Source organism: Meleagris gallopavo, chromosome 4, assembly GCF_000146605.3.
Source record: "Meleagris gallopavo isolate NT-WF06-2002-E0010 breed Aviagen turkey brand Nicholas breeding stock chromosome 4, Turkey_5.1, whole genome shotgun sequence".
In the NCBI taxonomy this organism is placed as follows: Eukaryota; Metazoa; Chordata; class Aves; order Galliformes; family Phasianidae; genus Meleagris; species Meleagris gallopavo.
This window is the reverse complement of record NC_015014.2, coordinates 35,277,295-35,299,231: the sequence shown is the minus strand read 5'-3', so window position 1 is coordinate 35,299,231 and position 21,937 is coordinate 35,277,295. Positions and strand designations below refer to the sequence as shown.

Below are 21,937 nucleotides of genomic sequence, written 5' to 3'. Positions count from 1 at the left end.
GTACTTTTTCTTCTCTGTCACACTAAGACACTTCTTAAAAATACATTATATTCATCACCAGTGAACACAGGCATCAGCTCCTTTCCACTGTAGTGCCACTGAAAGGGATATGCATCAGAAACTAAGAATTATGGAAGTGGAAGGGTTAAAAGAAGTGAAAGATATTAATGGATGTGTCAGGAAAATTAATTTGGTATTTTAAGAATTCTGTTTTTTTATTCTGTTCTTTCCTTCAGGAAATATTCAACATGGTATCATAGCAATTTACACTTCTTTTGGAAAGTGATTTATCCTTATCCATTTACAGCAGAGTTCCTGCTGTTCACTTTATAGTTTTGTTTTTCATTGTTTTGTTGAGATATGACATTAGTTTGCCTTCACATCTTTTATTCATTTGAAGTATATGAAAATTCTCCAAAAATGTATATGAATTCTGGAAAATACAACATAGGTTTTATTAGAGGTTGAGAATATAAATACTTATATTAACAAACAGAAATTTGTCTTGCTAGAAGAAATGACAAGATTTGTATATCTTAGTCCCATTTTTAAAATTCAAGGTAAGAGTGTCTGTGAACCATAATGTCCAGTCTATTTGTAAACTGGTATGTTTTCTTTTTGTCCTGGAGTGGTACTTCTCATCTTGACTTTACAGCTCTCACATGAAGATTGATTTACAGTGTGCACGCATCCTTCCTGCTGAATGAAAATTTCACCCTTTGCTCATTGGAAAGGTTTGAATTCTAACTATAGGTGTAAAGGATTTAAATGTGATCATAATATGAGAGCTCCTCCTAACATAGTGCTTCCTGTTTCATGATGTTGGCCTATGATATCAGAGGTGGATATTAGTGGTATGGCAGTAGAGGCTGAGCTTTCCCACCAGTATTCTGTTACATGATGTTGTCATGTGACAGATGGCAGCAAAGGGGACTCCGACAGAATGTTGTCTAACATGGAAGTGTGTATAAAGCAAAAGTGTGTCATTGAATTCCTCCATGTGGAAAAAAATTGTGCCCATTGAAATTCATTGATGCTTTCTGAACATTTATGGAGACCAGAGAGTGGATGTGAGCACAGTGAGGTGGTTGGTTATGTGTTTCAGCAGTGGTGGCTGTGACAGTGGGTCACCTCTGCATGCTCACCAGCGGATTTTTGTTTGTCGTGGACAAAGAATGCATAACTAATGGTGGTGATTGTGTTAAAAAATAGCATTTTGCAGCTGAAAATTAGCTCTACCAAACAGTGTTTTTGTGTTTTTTGTATCTGTTTTAGTTTCCATAAATAAGGAATAATAAATGGCAAAAAAATAATAAATAGGAGGCTCTATTGTGTAAAGTTGGGTTACTATTTAGGTACATAATTTCACTTTTTAACTTGAAAAGATTTAAATTAACACACAGTGCCTTTACATTGTTCGATGTAAATATAGATCCTGTTTAAATCTAACTTAAACTGAATCTGATTCATTTGCTATGCTGTACTCTGTTTTAATACATAATTCCATATGTTATATAAACTGAACATTATTTTACATTTTCCAGAACTGATAGCCAGAATTCTGTAGCAGGACACATTCTATATAAGCATAATATGCTTAAGACTGTGATACTGAAAGGCACCCAGTCAGTTTCTATAATTATCCATGCTGTATTAGTTTAGAGCTGCAGCAAAGCAGGAATGGAGAATGGGTTTTTTATACTTAGCTTGTTTGTTTGTTTGTTTGTCTGTTTGTACTAATCTTGTATGTAAATACTTTATAGTTTTATTTTGCACTTTCACAAGGCAATAGTAAGCAATTGAGCATAGCCCTCCAAAATCCTGCAGAATTTTCTATAAACCAAATATCGTAAATATTTCTCCATAACATCCCATATTATAATGTTTCTCTCAAGTCTACAAGGTCTAGACTCAAGCTCTAGACTTTGAAGAGAAATGCATGACCAAAATCATTTCGGCTTTTCCCACATGAATTTCACCTTCAACTGCATTTCTGAGCACTAAAATTGCTGGCAATTTTAGATTACACCTTGATCACTCTTCAAATGCTGTGAGAAATTTGGTAGAAATCAACAGATTATAATACTGGGGAGATAGTATGGGTGAAACTATGTCTGAAGAGAACCTTCCAAATACTCCAAAAAGTCTGATGCACTGCCAGTGCTCTGTTTTTGCTGAACAAAATCTAAAAGCACTGACTAATTATATCTCACAATTGTAGGCAGTGGTACTACTCAGAAGTACAGTACAGCTTTGAACAGCACCTATACAGTACAAAGCTTTTGCAGTGGAAAAATAAAAATCCACCAGAGTTTCTTCCCCGTTGGCATGTTATACTAGCACAAATCTATAAAATCTCCAGGTAGTTTCCAGCTATATGGCAAAACTGAGACATTTTCTTGTAAATGTCCCTCTCCACTCTTCAGAAAAACAGAGTCAAAAAAAAGAAATGTCCTTTAAGTGACCACTGTGGCTTTTATTATCTGTTTAATGTATTAATAGGCCATGCCAGATAGTTCCTGGGATCCAGTGCAAAGGTTGTTGAAATTATATGATTTATAGCACCATGAAGCAATAGTTTTAGAGAAGTTCCCAGCTTTCACTTAAAGTTTAATTTGACTCATACTCTTCCATTTGCTGATTCTATGGATGCTACAGAGACTTATAGGCTGCAGTACTCAGGGATTTCCAGGACTTTAAAGAGGGACACACAGAAAAATGCAGCTTTCATTTACTTCAAAGGGGTATTGAAACAATTTGTAAAAACAAATTACAATAACGAATCACTACTCTGTTCATTGTCTTAACCTGAGCAAAATGTTGGAGTTGTCATATATTGATACAGAGAGTAAAATGTCTGTTCAATTATGCCTTACAATGCCAATTTGTCCCACCTTTGAATATAGTAAATATTCCCTGTTACTGGTTGTAAACTAAAATAAATACATAAAATTGCTATGTTGAGACCTTAAAACATTTTATAAATGCTCTGGTAAGTTAGATCACATCGTAGCACAGCTCATGTTCACTGGTGGGGAGATCTCTTTGTCCGTAGTAGTTGGAAAGAATAGAATCCAGGTACCAAAACAACTTAATTACAAGATTTTAATTTACTTCCTAAAGCTAAATTGTTAAATTAACAGCTAAAACAGCACTGACAATGACAAGACAAATTTGAATTTGGTTACAAAGAAAGAATGGGGATGAGAAAAATTGAAGTACAGGAAAGAAAGAAAAAGAAAAAAGGAAGAAAAAAAAATTTGGAAACTGATTGAGGCCTGGTCTTTTGAGTTGTCAGATTTTAGGATACTGTGTTCTACTGTGCTACGTGCCCCGGCTGCTCTATGAGGTGTCTTGATATCTATCACTAAGTGTAGTGAACTGAATGTCTGTCTGGGACAAAGATGGGCAGGCAAGGAAAATGTATCTCTAGTTACGAATACCCAAACACTGAAAGATCATCTTCAGCCTCTGTTTTGGATTAGCAGCCAATATCCAGCAAGGTGAACATATCGGCAGATGTTGGAAGTAAAGTGGATACATGGAGATACTTCTGTACTTTAATGTTGACAGCCTGAGGGACTCATCTCCTCCTTAAGCTTGGTCCATATCCAAGAATTAAGAGTGAGGTGTTAATGAGGAATCTGAGCTAGGAAATACTTGATTTTCAGACACTTTCTTCCAGAGTCATTGATGCCCCATGACAAGCTGAGTAAGATTGCTGAAAAGGGGTCCCCTGGGATCCCTTCACATACTGTGTTCTGGAAGCCTTTAAAAGGTGAAGAACAACTGGGGGTTTTAACCAAGTCTCAGATGTGAGATGTAAGAGCTTTTAAGATTAGTAAATACAGTCATAATCTTTTATTTTTCTTCTTGTTTCTGACTCTTGTTCTTGCTATTCAGAATTTACAAAGTGACTCCTGCAAACTTGCATGTTTCTAACTGAATACGCCTTTGGTTATTCATCTTATCTTGCAACTGGTTCTGATTAACACGTCTTTGCTCAGAGACGGCAAAAATGTCAGGTACATTTTTCTCCTCTGTACTTAGCATTTTCTATTGTCAATATCCTTGGAGTTTCCCAGACAAAGTGCTCATTTTGCACAGATTTTCTTAGTCAGCTGTTCCTCTTGTTGACTGGAGTGAACGTAGATTTTTGAATGTAGGGTTTGAATTTTAGAGCGGAAGAGTCATCAAAAGAGAGAAAATTGCAACACCTGGAGTTTACAGATCTTTTATGGATTCTTTTTGCTTTTCCTCTGACATTGCTAGTGTTCTGAAAAAAACTAGTATTTATTCCAAATCAATCATTAGCATTGTGTGATTATATGATATCCTGCCTTGCTTTTAATGGATTATATTTTAAGTAATGCACAAAATTTGCTCGTGAACTTTGGTATTTTCAAAACAGCTTAGAGTCAAATTCAGTTCTAAGTTCAAAGATTCTAAGTTCTAAATTCAATTCTAAGTTCTAGTTTTCCTCTAAAGTAAAAAGCAGGATCTTGCAATCTGTAGAGAAACACACCAATGCAGCACTAGTCTGTACAGGCTGATGCATTTGCTTTCTTAAAGAGTGAGAGAGGAGAATATGACACTAAGTCAATTTGAAGTTCTCTTTTATTTTATTTCAATAACTTTGCTAGTAGTTTTCCTATAAAACTCAAATAAATGTCACATTGATGACATTGCCATATGTTACTAGAAAATGATTTTTTTTTAAAAAGGAAGTGTCTCAAGAATCATTAGGTCTCGTGAGAAAGTAGTCAAGGAATGTTTAGTGCCATATAGTTGACTTAAAACTCCTCACTGAATTTTATGATGAGTGAAAACTACGTAGATTTTTTAAATTTGGTATTCAACACATCAAACAAAATATATGCAGGAGCCAGCAACAGCAGCATAAATGCTAATTGATAGGGTGCTGGGAATGATTTTGTATCAAGTGCTAATCAAACTGTTTTCCCACTTATCAGTGTTACCACTCAATAACTGACAACTTTTAGATCATCTTGAAGGTGTTGAAAATCTGCTGTGTTCTCCGAGGGGCTCTGGCAGCTGTATTCTGCAACAAATCCAGGAAACACAAGCAATAGTTTTCCTTCTAGCCTATAATGGATTTTTAAAAAAATAATCATTTACCATAATGAGAAGTGGAGAGAATACACATATGGAATATTACAACTTCTTTTTAAAACCTTTTGAAGTATAAATTTTTTTGTATTATTGAGAAAAGTCAATATCCTGATAAACTCGGTTCTGAATATCTTGGGAGTTTGACTGAACATATTTCTGAGATGGCTAGAAGAACAGTGAATATCAAATATTGAAACTGTGCTGTGTCTCATGTAACACATTTGGATTGGGAACACTGCAAATGAATACTAAATCTGTCACATGTAAAGGAGACTAAATTGTCTGTCATCTAATGAGCTTGGATAGACAAGAATGAAAAGCATTTCCAGAGGTTAAGGAAGGGACTCTGTTTTAAGGTTTTTTTTCTTCTTCTATCATCCTTCATAGATTTTCTGATCAATACTGCACTTTGTGTGCTTGTGTTTCTTTTATACTTGTGATTATTATGATGCTTATTGTGGCTTACCCAGCAGGAAGTTCAGCACCACACAGTCATTTGCTCAGTCCCCCTCCTTCACAGTGCATTGTGGAAGAGAACTGAGAAAAAACAGCAAAGTAAAACTTGTTGATTGAGATAAAATACCATTTACCAAGACAGAAAAAGGAAAAAAAAAAAAAAAAAAAAGTAAATAAATAAATGTTAGATTTATATTTACAAAACTAACGTGCAACACAGTTGCTCACCACCCCGTGACTGATGCCAAGACAGTCTCTAAACAGCAGCTGTCCCCCTGGCCAACTCTCTTCATTCTTATGTTTTTTGTTTTTTTTCATGTGGTGTCATATTATATGGAATATCCCTTTGGACAGCTTAGATCAACTGTTATGGTTCTGTCTCCTTCCAGAAAAAGTGATAATGCTCTGGCACAGGCTGCACAAGGAGGTGTTGGAGTCACTTCCCTGGAGGTGTTCAAGAAACTTGTTGATGTGACACTGAGGGATGTGGTTAGTGGGTATGGTGGGTAGGGTTGATGGTTGCAGTAGATGATCTTAGTTTTCTTTTCTGATCTCTATGATTTTATGATGTATTTGCCATTCTAAACTTTGGATCATTTTTTCAGTTGAAAGAAGCAGGAAAATTTCCTTGGAGTGGAAGTGGCAGTGACCCAAATCTGGTGTGATGGTGCCTGCTACCCATACGGTGGACTCTACCTCAGTAGTGTACAGATAGGGCAGTCCTTCTAGAGTAGTCAGCAGCTCAAGGCACAATAAGTTGCAGATTTGGGGTATGTTGCTGTGAGATTAGCTGTAGGAATGTGCGAGTGTTAACATGTAGCCCATGCACACAAATGGGGTTTGTATGTAGTATCACTGATCTCAATCCTGAATGTATGTTTATTACAAGTCATTACTAAATCAATAAACCACTTCATCCTGATTTGGTTTAAACAATGTAAACCGGGTGTTATTCCATGTAACAGCAAGAATGCAATACCATTGCTACTGAGGTCTGTGATAACTGGATAATCATTAAGAAAACTGCTTTTGCTAAAATATATAATTGATAATATTAGCATGGAATCTGTCAAAAATTTTCTAAAAGATGTGGTTTAGAATTTTTTCATTATTATGTTTTTATTTTTTAATTTAAAATTTTTAAATGTTTTTAAATTTTAATTTTAAATGTTTAAACGTAAAAAGAGCTGGCAAGTTCTTGTTAATATTAAGATAAAGAGGAAACTATGAAATGCACTTGTATATTTAAAAAAAGAAAAAGAAAATAAAAGCAGTGCCAAAAAGCTAACAGATCAAAAAATTCTAGCTGTTAAATTCAATTGCTCCACAATAATTCCTACGTCTTTGCTTATTGTCCTAATATTTTTTTTAGTTAAGCTTTGAATTCTAAGATGAAAACTTAAAAAAAAAAAAGGAAAAATACAGAAATTTCAAACCATTAGCATGTTTATGAGTAATACTGAATGCCACCCTTAGTTAAAAATACACAGTAAATTAACTTTTCCCTTAATATAAGTGATATTTTAGAGCTACTTTAATTATCCATAATAGAATATCACATTAGTCTGACATAAATTCTCATAGGAAAATGTGATGTATTTACTGATAAAAATTTAGCTGTTACAGTTTGACTTGAAAAGAATACTTAAACCTAGAAAATCAGTTCAGAAAAAAGTTGAGCACCAACATCATGTAGGGAGGATTGCAAAGTACTAAGTAAAATACAAATATTTTTTCAGTGTAGTCAGATTTTGAAGATTTCAAAGTATGTCAGATATCCTCATAATTAGATGCTTAAGGCTTTCTTTTTAACTTGTTAAACATATATTAAAATACTTCAACAAATATTTTTAAAAATTGCAACCAAGGCATGTGTCTAATATGCTAATATGCTAATATGTTTTGCAAAAACGGATAAACTGGAATAAAAAATTTCAGAAAGTTTTCCAGCTACTAAAGGCACTGCATTATGTCACAGAAATTAATGAAAGTGCAGGAGTTTCCAATAATTAAATCGGATTTCAGATTTAATTCTTCAAAATCTCCTTCCCTGCTAAACTAAATTAATGTGTAATGCCTTGACCAAAGCAGTTTCATATTGCAATTGATACCACCATGATTAAGAATATCGCTAAGAAACATTTCTTCTTCACATTGGGAAAAAATCAGTATTCTTGGGGAAGATAGTAAATACTATCTTATATTACTATACTTATATTACTACTATATTACTAAGTAATATTGAAATCAAAGTAATTACTGACATATCTATATTTTTCTTGTGCTGTTTTTTCATTTAATTCATTTCTCACTGTAGATCATGGGTACTTCATAAAAATTCTAGAATTCTAGAAAACTAGCTATCAATTCATTGCAATTCCAGCACAGAGGCAGCGTACTTAATTTGGAAATACTGAAAAAATAAAAAAGATTACAAATAAAAGAACAATATAAAGTTCTCAGGGGCAAGAATAAATTAAGACTTAGTTTAGTGAGATGAAGGTTGTAGTTTCCAAGTTTTATTCTCTCTGTTTAAATGTATGTAGGAAATGCTGTATGTGCTCATGTGCCATAGAAGATAGTCTAATTCCAACATGACCTAAAGATGCAAAACTGAGGTCAAGTCCTCATTTTACTTTCTGATCATATCTAGTAAGAGAAAATCCATTCATTGAGAAGTGTGCTTGCTGAAAACAGAGTAAAGAGGAGAGTAAAACTGGGTGTAATCTTGTGGGACAAGGTGCTTTAATAGCAGGAGAAAGCTTTCTGGATGTTTAGCATTGCTTTGCATGTTCTCTTCCCTGAAGTCTGAACAGGAGGGATAATGTGACGTTAAAATAAATCACACTAAAGAGTAATCAAGTGTTCTGCTGTTTTCCTGCTGACGCTCTATGAAACAGGATGTTAGAAAAACAAGGTTAGTAAAGTAGAATTACAAGCTAGATGGAATTACTAGGAGTTAGACAACTCTATCTGGATTAAAGACTTTGGAAGGTATTCAATGTTGAAATGGATCATGTTATAGTTTGCTTTACTAATATAATTAGTAAATATAATATAATCTACTAATATAATTATTAACGGATGCTAACACCTCACAAACTGAAATGCTACTTGATTCTCCATTTAGTCCCAAATAGGATAAACCATCAAACAGATTAGTGCCTGCTTCATCTTCACAGGAAGAAAAATTTAATTCCTAGAACTGTATGAGTTTCAGGTGACATAGATAATAATGTTGGTGATCTGTAAATTTGTCTGTCCTTAAAAATATAAATAGTTTCCTTTCTTCACTGGTAGATTTGTCCACTTTAGAAAGATTAAATTACGTTTCCAGTGTTCCTGAGGGACTTAAGCACCAGTGATGTTTTTTCTGAGTTAGCTCTTACGTATGAGGGTTTCATCTCTGTACTTATACCAAAGGGAGATTAGAAATTATTTTCCCAAGTAATTAACATTTTTGAAGGTCTTAAGAGCTTCTTGTTTTGCATAAGGATGAAATTGAATTTTGTCACCTAATAGTTTGGTCAGTGACTTAACTGAAGATTGTTTTCTGGGCAGAAATGTTCCTGGATCCTGGACTCTGAGAGATGTCCTTAATAGGGGTATATGAACAACTAGAAGAGAGGTAGAGAAGAGTAGGAAGAATTGATTGAGCATTTGGTGTGATGATGTGAAGAGTTACACTTCAATTTAAGAGAACCTGTTTGGAGAAGGTTAATTTAAGAACATGCTTCAAATAAAGCACTTGATAAAAACAAAAATGAAGTTTAAAAAAAAAGTTGCTAAAAAAAGTTTACTGAATGGTGAAACATTTGTTCTTTAATTCACATAGTTAAGGATTTTTGCTTACCTAACTGAAATGATAGTTCTGTGCTACTGCACTGTTGTCTGCAAGGCTAGCAATGACAAAAATGCTTGTTTAAGAAATATAGAATCATTGAATCACAAAGTCGGAAACGACTTGCAAGATCATCTAGTCCAACCGTCCTCCCATTACCATTGCTACCACAAGCCTCTAAACCATATCTTGTAGCTCCTCATCCAGATGCCTCTTGAACACTGCCAGGGACAGTGACTCCACCACCTCCCTGGGCAGGACATTTCAGTGCCTGACCACTCTCTGAGAGAAAAAGTTTTTCCTTATGCCTAACCTAAACCTCCTCTGGCACAACTTGTAACCTCAGGTCCTGTTTGTTACCTGTGAGAAGAGGCCAAACCCCTCCTCATCACAACCTCCCTTCAGGTAGTTAAGAGTGCAATGAGGTCTCCTCTGAACCTCCTCTTTTCCAGACTAAACAATCCCAGCTCCCTCAGCCACTCCTCATAAGATTTGCGCTCCAGACCCCTCACCAGTTTTGTTGCCCTCTGTCTCTGGACACGTTCCAGGGCCTCAATATCTTTCCTCTAGTGAGGGGCCCAAAACAACACAGTACTCAAGGTGTGGCCTCACCAGTGCTGAGTAGAGGGGGATGATCACCTCCCTGCTCCTGCTGGCCACACTATTTCTAATGCAGGCCAGGATGCCTTTGGCCCTCTTGGCCACCTGGGCACACTGTTGGCTCATGTTCAGCCGAGCATCAACCAACACCTCCAGGTCCCTTTCTTCTTCACAGTCATCCAGCCACTCATCCTCAAGCCTACAGCGCTGCATGGGGTTGTTGTGGCCAAAGTGTAGGACCTGACACTTGTCCTTGTTGAACCTCATTCCATTCACCTCAGCCCAGCGATCCAGCTTATCTAGATCCCTGTGAAGGGCCTCCCTACCCTCAGGCAGATCGACACCACCTCCCAGCTTGGTGTCATCTGCAAACTTACTGAGGGTACACTCAATCCCCTCATCTATGACCTCATCAATAAAGATATTAAATAAGATAGGCCCCAGTACCAACCCCTGGGGGACACCACTTGTAACAGGTCACCAGCTGGACTTAACTGATTAACCACTATCCGTTGGGCACAGCCCTCTAGCCAGTTCTTTACCCAAAGAAGGGTACACCGGTCCAGGCCACAGGCAGCCAGTTTCTGCAAGAGAATACTGTGAGAGACAGTGTCAAAGGCTTTGCTGAAGTCTAGGTAGACTACATCAACAGCCTTTCCCTCATGTACCAGTCTGGTCACCCAGTCATAGAAGGAGATGAGGTTGGTCAAGCACGACTTGCCTTTCATGAACCCATGCTGGCTGAATATAAAACTTAGCTTCAACTAATCCATCAGTCTGAGGGCATTTCACTCCTGTCTTCACTTGCATAAAATATGAAGAAGTATCTCATTTAATAAATTAATATTTTCCAGCGAAACATTACTTATCAGCTTTCTACTGTTGTGAAGCATAGTGGAGGGAATCCATAATGGTTGTTTGTTTCATTATATGTAGCAGCTTCCAACAGAAATCAACATATTTTAATATTAAACAAAAATCATGATTTAAATAATTTCCCTGAATATTAAGGTCATTAAGAAGCATCAAGCTCTCAAATCCATTAATGTAATATGAGTAGTGTCGCCTGAAGTAATGCTTCTGAATTTATTGCTTAAAGATAACATTTGGATAAAGTGACCATTCCTTCACAAATGAGTTTTGAAATGAAATTACTGCCCTTATAGAACTTAATTTAATTAATCTTCTAGATGAAGGCATAGTCAGTAAGAGAATTTGATTTTGTTTAGCCCCACTCATGAATATTAATATTCAATAAAATGATGCTTCTCTTTATTCATGAATATTATACAAGTGCATTCAGAGCTCTTAATCTACAAGTTACCATGAATTTTTTTTTGTTCCTCTGTTTTTGTCAACAAAACATTATTTTTCTTAGTCACATTTGTATAAAATTTTAACAAAAATTGTGGTGAAACTCTAGATTAAGGAAGAAAGAGTTACTGAGTGGGCACCATGCCCACCCTAAGTAACTACTGTACTGTTTGTGTGATTTGAGAATTAAATCTACAACACTTGACATTTTAAATTGCATAATTATACTAGAATGCATAAGTAAATAGAAGTAGGTTTTTATCTTCCTATGTGAACAGAATCCAATTTCACTAGAAAAATCATGTAAGAAACTTTTTTCATGCACAGTGAATTATGTAATGAGCAAATCATTTGAACAGCATTAATCTGGATGCAATAAACTCAAACCTGATAATGCCAAAGTAAAAATTTTACAGATTCACAATTCATCTGGACTTGGAAGTTAGCCCCAGTTTTGCAGTGCCCTTCTGCTTCTCCCTTCCTAGAGCTGGGACATCTAGTGGTACAGCACTGCAGGGCCAGCAGCTCCCACTCACTGCTGTCTTTGTGCTAGGTAACATCGTTAGGACCTAATAGGGGTAATAGGAAATTTATAAATATATAAATTTAAAAAATTATAAAATTATAAATCTAATAATTCACTGATGTTCTACCTTCTCTATCCAGTTCTGAAACAGAAGTTTTTACACATCACAGATTTGGCCTGAAATAGCAATTTTCTTGTTCTCTGCATCACTCTCATTCAAGTGAGTGCTTCAAGAAACCGTGATACTACCATGAACTGAAGCATGTTTCAGGCAATTTGACTGGAATTTTTAAAATAATTTCGGTACATCATGGTTACAAGAGTTTTTACTTCAAATTTTCTGATGTTCTTGGATAGTAAATAAATGAAGGGATTTCACTTGCTTTCTTAATTGTATCACAGCAAATTGGTTCTTGGTACATGACCTTGTCACTGATTTAGTAAAACCTCCTTAGGAGTTTGTGAAGAAAAGATGGTAGAGAAGAGAAGGGGCAATTTTAATGAGTTTGGATCTATGATTTCATCTGAACTGAAAAACATTCCATATCTATGTTTTGGAAATTTCATATTTGTATGTGTTTTCCTTCCTGAGAATGTTTCTTACAAAATGCCTTTATCATTTCTCAATTAAATATTGTAGGTACAATGAAGAATTCCTTCAAATCTAAGAACACTGCATCCTGAAGGGTAAGATGCAACATAATTTTAATGGTATTATGCCTTTATGTTATGAGGTACATTCCTTTTTCACTTGAGTACAATCTCTTTCCTTGCAGAGTTCTAATCTGCTACTTCTCTTAGCAGGAGCCTTGCATTGCCCACAGATGAGTTGAAACCCTAATAAAAATAATAATAATAATAATAATAATAATAATTAAAAAATAAAAATAAAAATAAAATAAATTATCATCAATGGAAAATTAGTTTTGGTACTACTGAAAAGATGGTTATTCCACCATCAATACTGTGCCTGGTGTGGCACATACATGTTTCTTTGTTGCTGATTGGTACAAAATATATAAGGCCTGATATAGTACAATACTGCAATTTAATTCTGTGTTTGTAGAGATTACATTTTTTATGTCAAGACATTTAGACATTTACTTGATGTGGATGTTTTCCAAAAGCTAAGATGAAATAATGAAAAATGATTTTCCCAATCTAGTGCAACTGTTGTAAGGAATGTAACAGCTGGTGATCTACAGTTCAGTGACAGATGAACAGACTGATCTATTCACCTGCAGAGTGTAGATAAAAATTAATAAGAAAAGGAGAAGTTAAATAGTAAATCAACAAAAGGGAGAAGGTGAAAGATGTGCAGCAACATATTCTTGTGTAATTAAGTTAGAAATTCTGATCAGCGATTAAAAGAAAAGGTGAGGTTGAAGGAGTTAGAGCAAAAATTTGGTAAAATGAACTAAGACTACTGTTGATAAGAGAAGAGCTCAATTTGTGCAACTTAGGAGTCATTTCCTTACAAACTTACTTGCAGATAAAAGTTGTTTTAAAATATGAATATGGAAATATAGACTGTTTCTTTGTCTTTTTGCTTTTGGAATAGAAGTCTTAATCTTTTGGGTGTATGTGGATGGAATAAAACACAAGCACCTGAAATTAGGTCTGAAGGGGGATCAGATATCCTCCTGAATTTTGCTGGAGCAACCTTCTTCCATGCATACCTGCTGCTGTCCAGAGCAAAGTGACAAACACACTCCCCTTATTGAATCTTGAAACCAGGGCATAGATAAAAGACACACTAAATAATAAATCTCATTTCAGAAGGTATTCTAAGAAACGGTTATATAGCCTTTCACACTGGAGTTTCATATCTTGGACTCAAGTTGAATTCCTTTACTCTGGTTTGGACATTTTTCATCGTCTCTGTTAAACCTATGCTTTGAAACAACAAAGACTGACAGGATGAATCTTGGCTGTCAGTGTGCAAAAAGAGGGAACTTAGGATATTATTACTATGCTATTTCTTTGAAAATATTTTCCTAGTTACTTGAAGAATATAGCTTCCAATATTATCGTGATTCTCATTTTCATTACAAAACCATCATCACCATCACCAAACAATCCCAAGAGAAACAAAAGTATAAACTATTCCCTATTTAATGTGCAACACAATTAGAAGAGCATGTGCCAAATGGCTCTGCTTTCCTTTAGAGAAATTCTGTGATGAAGTAGAGTAGAGCTTGCTTTCTTTACAAGATGATATCAAATTGTAATTCTTCCCCATCCAAACTTTCTTTGCATTATACTGATATAAACATTTTCTAAAATACTGAACAGGTCATATTTGTCATTCACTGAGTTTTCTGGGCCTGAGCCAAGGTCTCTGCAGTGATGCAAGTATATCCTTCCCTAGCTGCATGTTGCGTGCTCTGCATAAAAAACTGTGACAAAAAAAATATTGCATGCAGTTATAGTATATATTTTTTTCTGCATCTGCTCAGATATGTTCAGAAGACTTCTCAAAGGCAATAAGCACTCAGTGAGAAACCTTTACATGCTGAATTTGTGCCCTCCAGTGCAGCTGTTTCACTTGCAAATGTCTTTCAAAGAAGTTCACAACTGCAACTGTTTTCATGAACAAAACGTCTTCTCTTCCTGCTGTTCATTTACTCTTGATCTTGAGATTGTGTTATACCATTTCTTCTCAGTCTCTCAACAAATACTTAATTTTCCTCAGAAACCAACTTCGATTTCATGATTTCAAATGTTAAAAGCTTATTTAGTTAGCAAAGGGTTCTACGTAATCTCAAATTATAGCTGTTGCTTCCATGTGCCCTTAGCTTTCATAGTTTTCTCAGAAGGTTAATCAATTATGACCCCCCATTTGGATTACAAATAAATAAAAACTGCAATTTATTCATAAATTGCCAGAAGTATTTATTTATCTGTAGATAAATAATTTATTAGCATGTGATTATTCATATTAACATATGAAATATTATTGTGAAAATGACCAATATTTTCTTACTTGACAATATTTTCACCAAGTCGGAAAACTTTCAGTTTAAATTCATTTTGGAAAGAGAACTGTACAAAGATTAGATTTATTACTCAACAGATGCTCATCACATTGCTTAATGCTTTATCTCATGGTCCATATTCATCATCCTTTCTGATTCTTAGATCTATACTCTGTTCTTTTCGAACATCTGGTGTTCTTTCTGTTCCATGTTTTTAAAAGAGTAATTCGTTTGGGCATAGCGTTTTCTTCTTGTAATGCTCTTAATCCTCATGGGTGTTTGGAACATAGGCAGGAGAATAGAACTGCTGCAATTAAATGTAAAGATGTTTACAAGATGTTTTCATATTCAGAGGAATTAAAATTTGTTTCTTCAATGACATCATCTATTGGCAGCCTTTGACATAAATCTGCTCTTCTTAAGAACTCGGTCATTCTGTCCTTACAGAAGAGTTTGTTCTGTAAGTATTTGATCTGTGTGCAGACTTCAAGGCAAATTAAAAAATAAGTGAGCCTAGATTTATATTTTAGGAACTTTAAGCTTGGGAATACAGTTTATTTAAAATTTACAATTATAATTGTTTATAATTATAATTATAATTGTTTATTATATTTTAACATTAACCATTTGCCCTATGATTTACTTTTTGGTTAGCACGTGTATCTAGTGGGACATTTGTAATGTCATTTGAAGGGCTAATACAGCAGTACTGAAAAGAAAGGTTGCATTCTTGACATCTCAGTAGAAGACTTTAAAATCTTTTAAATGTTGTTTTTTTAATTATTTGCTAGTATCTATTTTTTCTGTTTAAAAAATAAAACAAATGTAATTTGCTATATTGATATAGCAGATACTTTGCTGAAAAAATGAACATTTGTTGTTAAAAGCTGATTTTTTTTTAATTCAATTACAGATTTGTTTTGGCAATGATTAACAATCTGCTTTTAATAGCATGCAATGCAGATAAAGAATAAACTTACAAAATTAATTTCTCTTCAAGCATATAATGAAGTTTTAAACACAGGGATATTTTCTTGATTATAGTACAGATGGAAACACATCCTGATTCAATGAAATGGGGAGGGGGAGACAGACAGAAGATAGCCCATGAAACAGATACTGATTAGAAAAGCTGCTTATCAATATTTGCAAGAGTTGAAATAAGTAATATCTAAGATTTGACTTAACAAAACCATTTCTGATTTTGTTTACACTTGGTTTCTCACTTAATGATTTGCTTAGTGGTGCTGTTAAAGTCACCCCTTAGACACATCTCTCTCCTAGCAGCTATCACCAAAACTTACAACATGCTTGGAAACAAAAAAGATAGAAAAAAAATATGTCAAAATGCAGTAGTTCATAGTTTATGATGTGTAGACAGTAGGGGAGAGGTGATGGAAAACAAAGGACAGAACTTTTTAGGAAGTAGATTTCAGAGACTCAAGAACTAAATAGCGATAATGAGAAATTTCTGAGCTGTGAAAAAAAAAAAAGATGGAATATGAAAGAAACAGTGGGAAGCATGAATCTTCTTCAGTTTTTCACGCTATTCACCAAAAACAGTAAATATTTATATATATACATATATACCGTCTTACACCACATCTGCGATTTTGTATTGTTCCTGTCAGCCACTGTACGCCCCGTTCATGTCTATGGAATTGTTATCATACACCAGCCAAAAAAGTGGGAAAGAAATATATAACATTTTTGCTACTGGATTCCAGTAGTGTTTCCAACTACAAGTTTATATGTTAACAGTATTGCAAATTCTTATTAAGTCTTCTGGGAAACATTTCATTTTCTTTGAAAAGGAGGATAAAATAAACAAACAAAACCCCATCCTTGGGTAATTCAGTGCTATAAAGCTTTTGTGCAAAGATACGGTCATTAAACCTCAGAAGGAGAATTAAAATAAGCACTCTAACTTAGCTATTCTTTCTTTTATAAACTGATATCCTTTTATTGCTTTTGTGGCACTAGGGAGGAAAGCTGCCTGCCACCTGCCTTCCAAGGAACTGCCAGTTTTGCCTGGAGAAAATAGCCCATCTGCTAAGTTTCATTCTTCAGCCCAGGTTACTGGTGAAGACTTTATATGTACATCCTTGTTTTTAATACTTCCAGCTGTTCATTTTTCCCATGAAAGGAAATCCCTGGGTAGAGACATAACAATCCTGAAGGTATGCCCAGATTTGCTTCTGGATTTCGAACATAGCAGTGGGGCAGAAGTCTCCTGCCAGTCTTAGCTCTGCTGACCTTCTGTGATGTATCTATCTTCTCTCCCCTCAACACAGATGTGTTTAACATGGTGCTGCCAGTGAACTCTTAGAAAGTTTCATGTGTTACAAAAGAGGAGGATAAGTATGACAAAGAACACAATTATTTCCTATTTTGCTTAAGGTATAGGAAAGATCAGCAGAAAAGTTATTGGAACAGCCTATGTGATCTTCTAAAAAGCCTTCTGTGAAATTTCATCCAGAAACAATCCTCCAGAATACTTCTATCTGTCTGTGTCTATCTTTTAACTTGCCATATCCACAAGGCAGTTTTTCTCAGTTTAGGACATTCTGGGGAAGGATTCATGACTAGACCTTGTTGTCTTCTGGGTACTTGGCTACCTCTTTGTTCCCCATCTTTAAAGTAAGAGTTTTAACTTCTGTGTTAGCGTGCTGCATTGCTTCAAGTTTAAGTAGTATAATGGAGGCTGTCATATGCTGCCATACTAAGATCTATGGCCAAACAAGGAGATTGCAGCTAGATGCTTGCCCATTGCTGGAATACCTCCTTATGTTTAGAAAAATGTTAAATATTGATCAAAATGTGTTTTATCAGGCATAGGATGTTGAATCAGTAAGATGCTGAAATTCCTCAGATTTCACCTTATCAGTGTCCTCTCTGAAGTTCTCTAGAAATATAGTGAGCTATCTGGGACCTGTGATTTGTGCTTGTTAGATGCCTTGTTGGGTAGGTGGTTTTGGCAGCACACAATGAGCCTAAACAGGAGGGAAGAGATGCTGAGATTTTGTCATGGGAGTTAGAGCTCTTGGGACTGGTCCATAAGGATCCTTCAAGAATCGCCAAGACTTCCTATGAACTTAAACGCCTTCAGGAACAATTCATGTTCCAAAAGCATCAAAAATGGCTGAAGTGAGAGTTTTTAATCCAATTGTTGATTACAAATGTTTAATTTACAAGAAGTTTGAATGAAGAACGTGGAACAGTTTTAATACATCAGAAAAAATACTTTGCCAGTGACCCTCCATGTAGATGCTGCCCCTTGAAGAGCAGTACTGCTTCGGTTTTTCTGACAGCATGAAAGTGTTTTTCCTTTCATTCATTTCATTCACTGGTGACAGAGTGAGAAAAGAAACTGCAGTATCTTCAGTCTACCCATATTAGATCTGTTAGCAGAATGTGCACGATGTATCTGGTCTCTAACTTTGTCCCTGTTACTCACATGTTGTCTAACAAGCTGTAGTAAAAACAAGCTTCATTTTGTGTAACACCATGAAATATTAAGAGAATCTTGTCTTAAAAACAGGCAAAGAATTCGATCTTCAACTGTACATTGGATTTCTAGTAGTTCTGCTGAAATAAGCTGAAAGATACGTACATGAGAAAAATGATGCAGGTGCTAAAAAACTCAGGAATTTTCTATTCTGCATTCTGTAATGTACCAAGATCTACTGCTTAGATAGTCTGCTGTGACAGAAATCACTTACTGATGGAAATTATTTGTCTCTGTTAGCTTAATAACGTATCAGCCACTCTGCTTTTTAGCAACCCTGAGTTCTCTATTCTGTAAATAAATAAAAGGCAGAAAATCTCCTATGGAACAGGAGAGTCTTGCATATCCCATGACCTAGTGTAGGATGTGATTTACTGACTCATCTTGTCCTGCTATTCAGAGAGAATCTTTTAAGCCCAGTTCAAGTCTTTTTATGCTCAATCCATAATATTTGTATCCCTCAGACAGGAACAGAAGCAATGAAAGGTGTGCAGACAGGTTTGCCTGTTTCTCTCTAAGAGCAGATCAGTAAAGGTGATATTAATTGCTGTGTTTAGCATGCAGGACGTAGAGCACATGGTGCTGGCAGACAAAAGTTAATACAGAACATGATTAAGCCCTTTCTGCTTGAAAGGAGAACTGAAAACGTGGCTGTCTATTTAGCCCTGCTCTTTGAGAAAAACCAGAAGTGACTTTTGTTATTATAAAAATAATCATATGAAAGACCTGTATTTTTGCAAAAATAGGTATTTTTGAATTCTTAATTTTTAATTTTTTAGATGTCATATGTGATGAAGTACCAGAAGGCTGGGAACAGTGATGCGTATTTACAACTTTTCACCTTGCTAGTGCTTTGTCAGCCTGGAATATATGGAGATTTACATACATTTTCCAAAGAGCTTGCTGTATCTCTGACAAGTGTTGAAGTAGTAGTTGACATCTTTAATAAGAAAATGAAGAATATAAGTAAAATACTACAGCCATTAATTCATTTCTGGTTTGGTTTAAATCAAAGCAACAACAGCAAAAAAAAGAAAAGAAAAAAACCCCACCCAACTAACAACAACAAAACAGAGAACTACTGATGAGCTCCTATTAAAAAAACAACCTTACCCAATTATAAAATTCACTCCTATATGGAATCAGATATTAGAACCACCTCTAGTTCAGAGTTCCATTGCTAAAAGCAGATAAATAATTATGTAAGTAACAATTAATATTCCTTAAGTTGAAGCACGCTTTATGAAACAATTTCTAGGTGCAGCTGTTTTTTTGTTAGATTTTTTTTTAAACTCTGCAGAGAAGAATGGCCCATATTTTTCTTACTGGACTCTCAAGTGGTTTGGTGGTTGTTTATTTTATTTTGTTTTGTTTTGTTTTGCTTTAATATTTACTTTAAAATGAAGAAGATAACTCCAATGCATTGATTCACATGCAGCTTATTCTTTATTCACATACTTATGTTGGGTGCTCTATACAGTGAATGAGGAACTGGTTGCAGGAGAGCTGCACCAGACAGCACCTTCCGTGTGGAGATACTCATCTGACAACATTCCCAAGTGTGTGTCTTATTCAGGAAGTTTATATTTTTAAGTGACAGGTTTGTTAAGGAAAATGGAATTAATATCAAGGAAATCTGCAAATTTCTCCCAAATTCTCTTGCATCTTTTATTGCCATCCTAGTGGTTGTAGATGAACTTAGCTTACTGTTAGCTGAAACTTAGCTGTTCTGTGTTTCCCTGGACACGAATGATGTAAAACTTGCATGTTTATGAGCATATGAATTTTGCTCAAAACATAAAAGCTTAGTTCTTTTTGTCCTTCACCTTGTCCTGGTGAAAATTCCTAACAAAACCAGGACGTAGCACTCATTATGTTATAAGGAAAAATGTCACATAATTTAATGTAAATAATTTCCTTGATTTAATTCCTTGATTTAAATTACCTATTTAGTTAAAATAGGTAATTTAACTAAAATATGTAAGTGAAGATCTACTGGAATCGTTTGCATTAGATACAACTTGGCACTAGCATAAAACAGCAATGATAAAGGTGAAAAGCAAGACAAATTAAGCAAATGGAAATGAAATCTGTCAGATTTTGGATGAAATTTTTTAATATTTGCAAAACACTGAAAATTTATAAAAACATTCAGATGGCACAACGCAACTGCCATTGTTGGAAACTATACTATAATTTCTATTCAGAGTTTTATATATTTGAATCCTATATTAATGCGTTTATCTCTACACATAACACCTTATTCCAAAGCGTCTACCTGGTGAGATGGTTATGAAATTTATTTTTTTATACATTTTTATTAAGTAATGCATGACAGTGGATTCTCTTGAGAAAGTTATAATTTAATTGCTAATACTGTTTACCTGAATTATTCATTTGCTATTTTACTGCAGTGATTTGAGGGCAAAGGTTATGACGCTTAGCTATATATCTAAGAGTTCTTAAAAATAATTGGGTAAGAAATTATGTGTTGAGCACCTACTTATTATTCTTGACAGTTCAGAACTTATTTAAGTGTTTTAATCAAACAGTAAACAATGTGTCTCTCAGTCTACTTCCAGTCCTGGTTTTTGAATCACAATTTGTAAGCACCAGAGCACAAACCTTTTCATTAGGCAAAACAAATTTTTGTAGCATGTTGTCTTTCTCTATCCACACAGTAGGAAATATAAAACAGACTTAATGTTAGAGGCAAGGCATACTATGATGTCTAAATAAATACACAGAACTAGCCAATCAGTAAGCTAATATGTTTATAATTAATCTCCTACATCTGCAGAATGTCTTATCCAAATCACTCTTAATTGATTACCATTGATATTTTTCTGAATTGCTAATAGAAATACAGTTTTTAGTGAGGAAAACAGTCTGGTTTATGTTTTCATTAGACTTCTTGTGTCTGTATTGTGCTGCACCTGCCTACTCCCAAAATGCTTGTTATAGCTGTCATATACTTTTATGAGGATAGAGGCAATGTTCTGGCAAGCTAACTTGACTCAAATTGTGTTCAGATATAAAACATGAAGACCCACTTGTGATTGCAAAGGTAGTAAGTCTAATTTGATTAGTGCTCCAGTGACATGGCTTATTATGAATGTCATTTGTCATTTCTCATAAGTGCTCATGAAAGAATCATTTTCAGAGAAGGTGTAATTGAAGTTGGTGAAAACATTCAGCACCTTTTGCGCTCAGGGAAATAGTCTATATATTGTGCTCAATGCTGGCTTTAGAACAAAAAGAAACAGGAAAAGCAACAAACAGGAAGTCCTATCTTGCAAACTGAGTGAAAAATCTTCCCTTGTTTACAGTGGGAGTATGACTTTCTCATTAAAATTTGTGTAACTGAGTCCCAGCTACTAAAAATCCGCACAATTTAAAATCTTAAAACTGTTGTTAAACAATGAGGACTTATTTTCTAAAAATGCTCTATCTTTCCTAGTTGCTAAGCAACTAGGTTTAAAGAAAAAGGCCAGTACATCAGCTTATGCGAACCGAAGGGAAATTTATATATACACAGATGCACACCTGTTTTTCAAAGGACTGAGATTATGCATTAAGTT

General features: G+C 34.9%; 1 long non-coding RNA gene across 3 annotated transcripts in view; it reads left to right on the top strand.

Moving 5' to 3' along the window:
* Positions 1-21,937, top strand: part of LOC116216567 — a 188,238-nt gene that overhangs the window by 156,758 nt on the left and 9,543 nt on the right. For all 3 annotated transcript variants that reach the window (XR_004159608.1, XR_004159609.1, XR_004159610.1), the window contains exon 4: positions 12,511-12,557. This is a non-coding gene — a long non-coding RNA (uncharacterized LOC116216567). The remainder of the gene's footprint in view (positions 1-12,510; positions 12,558-21,937) is intronic.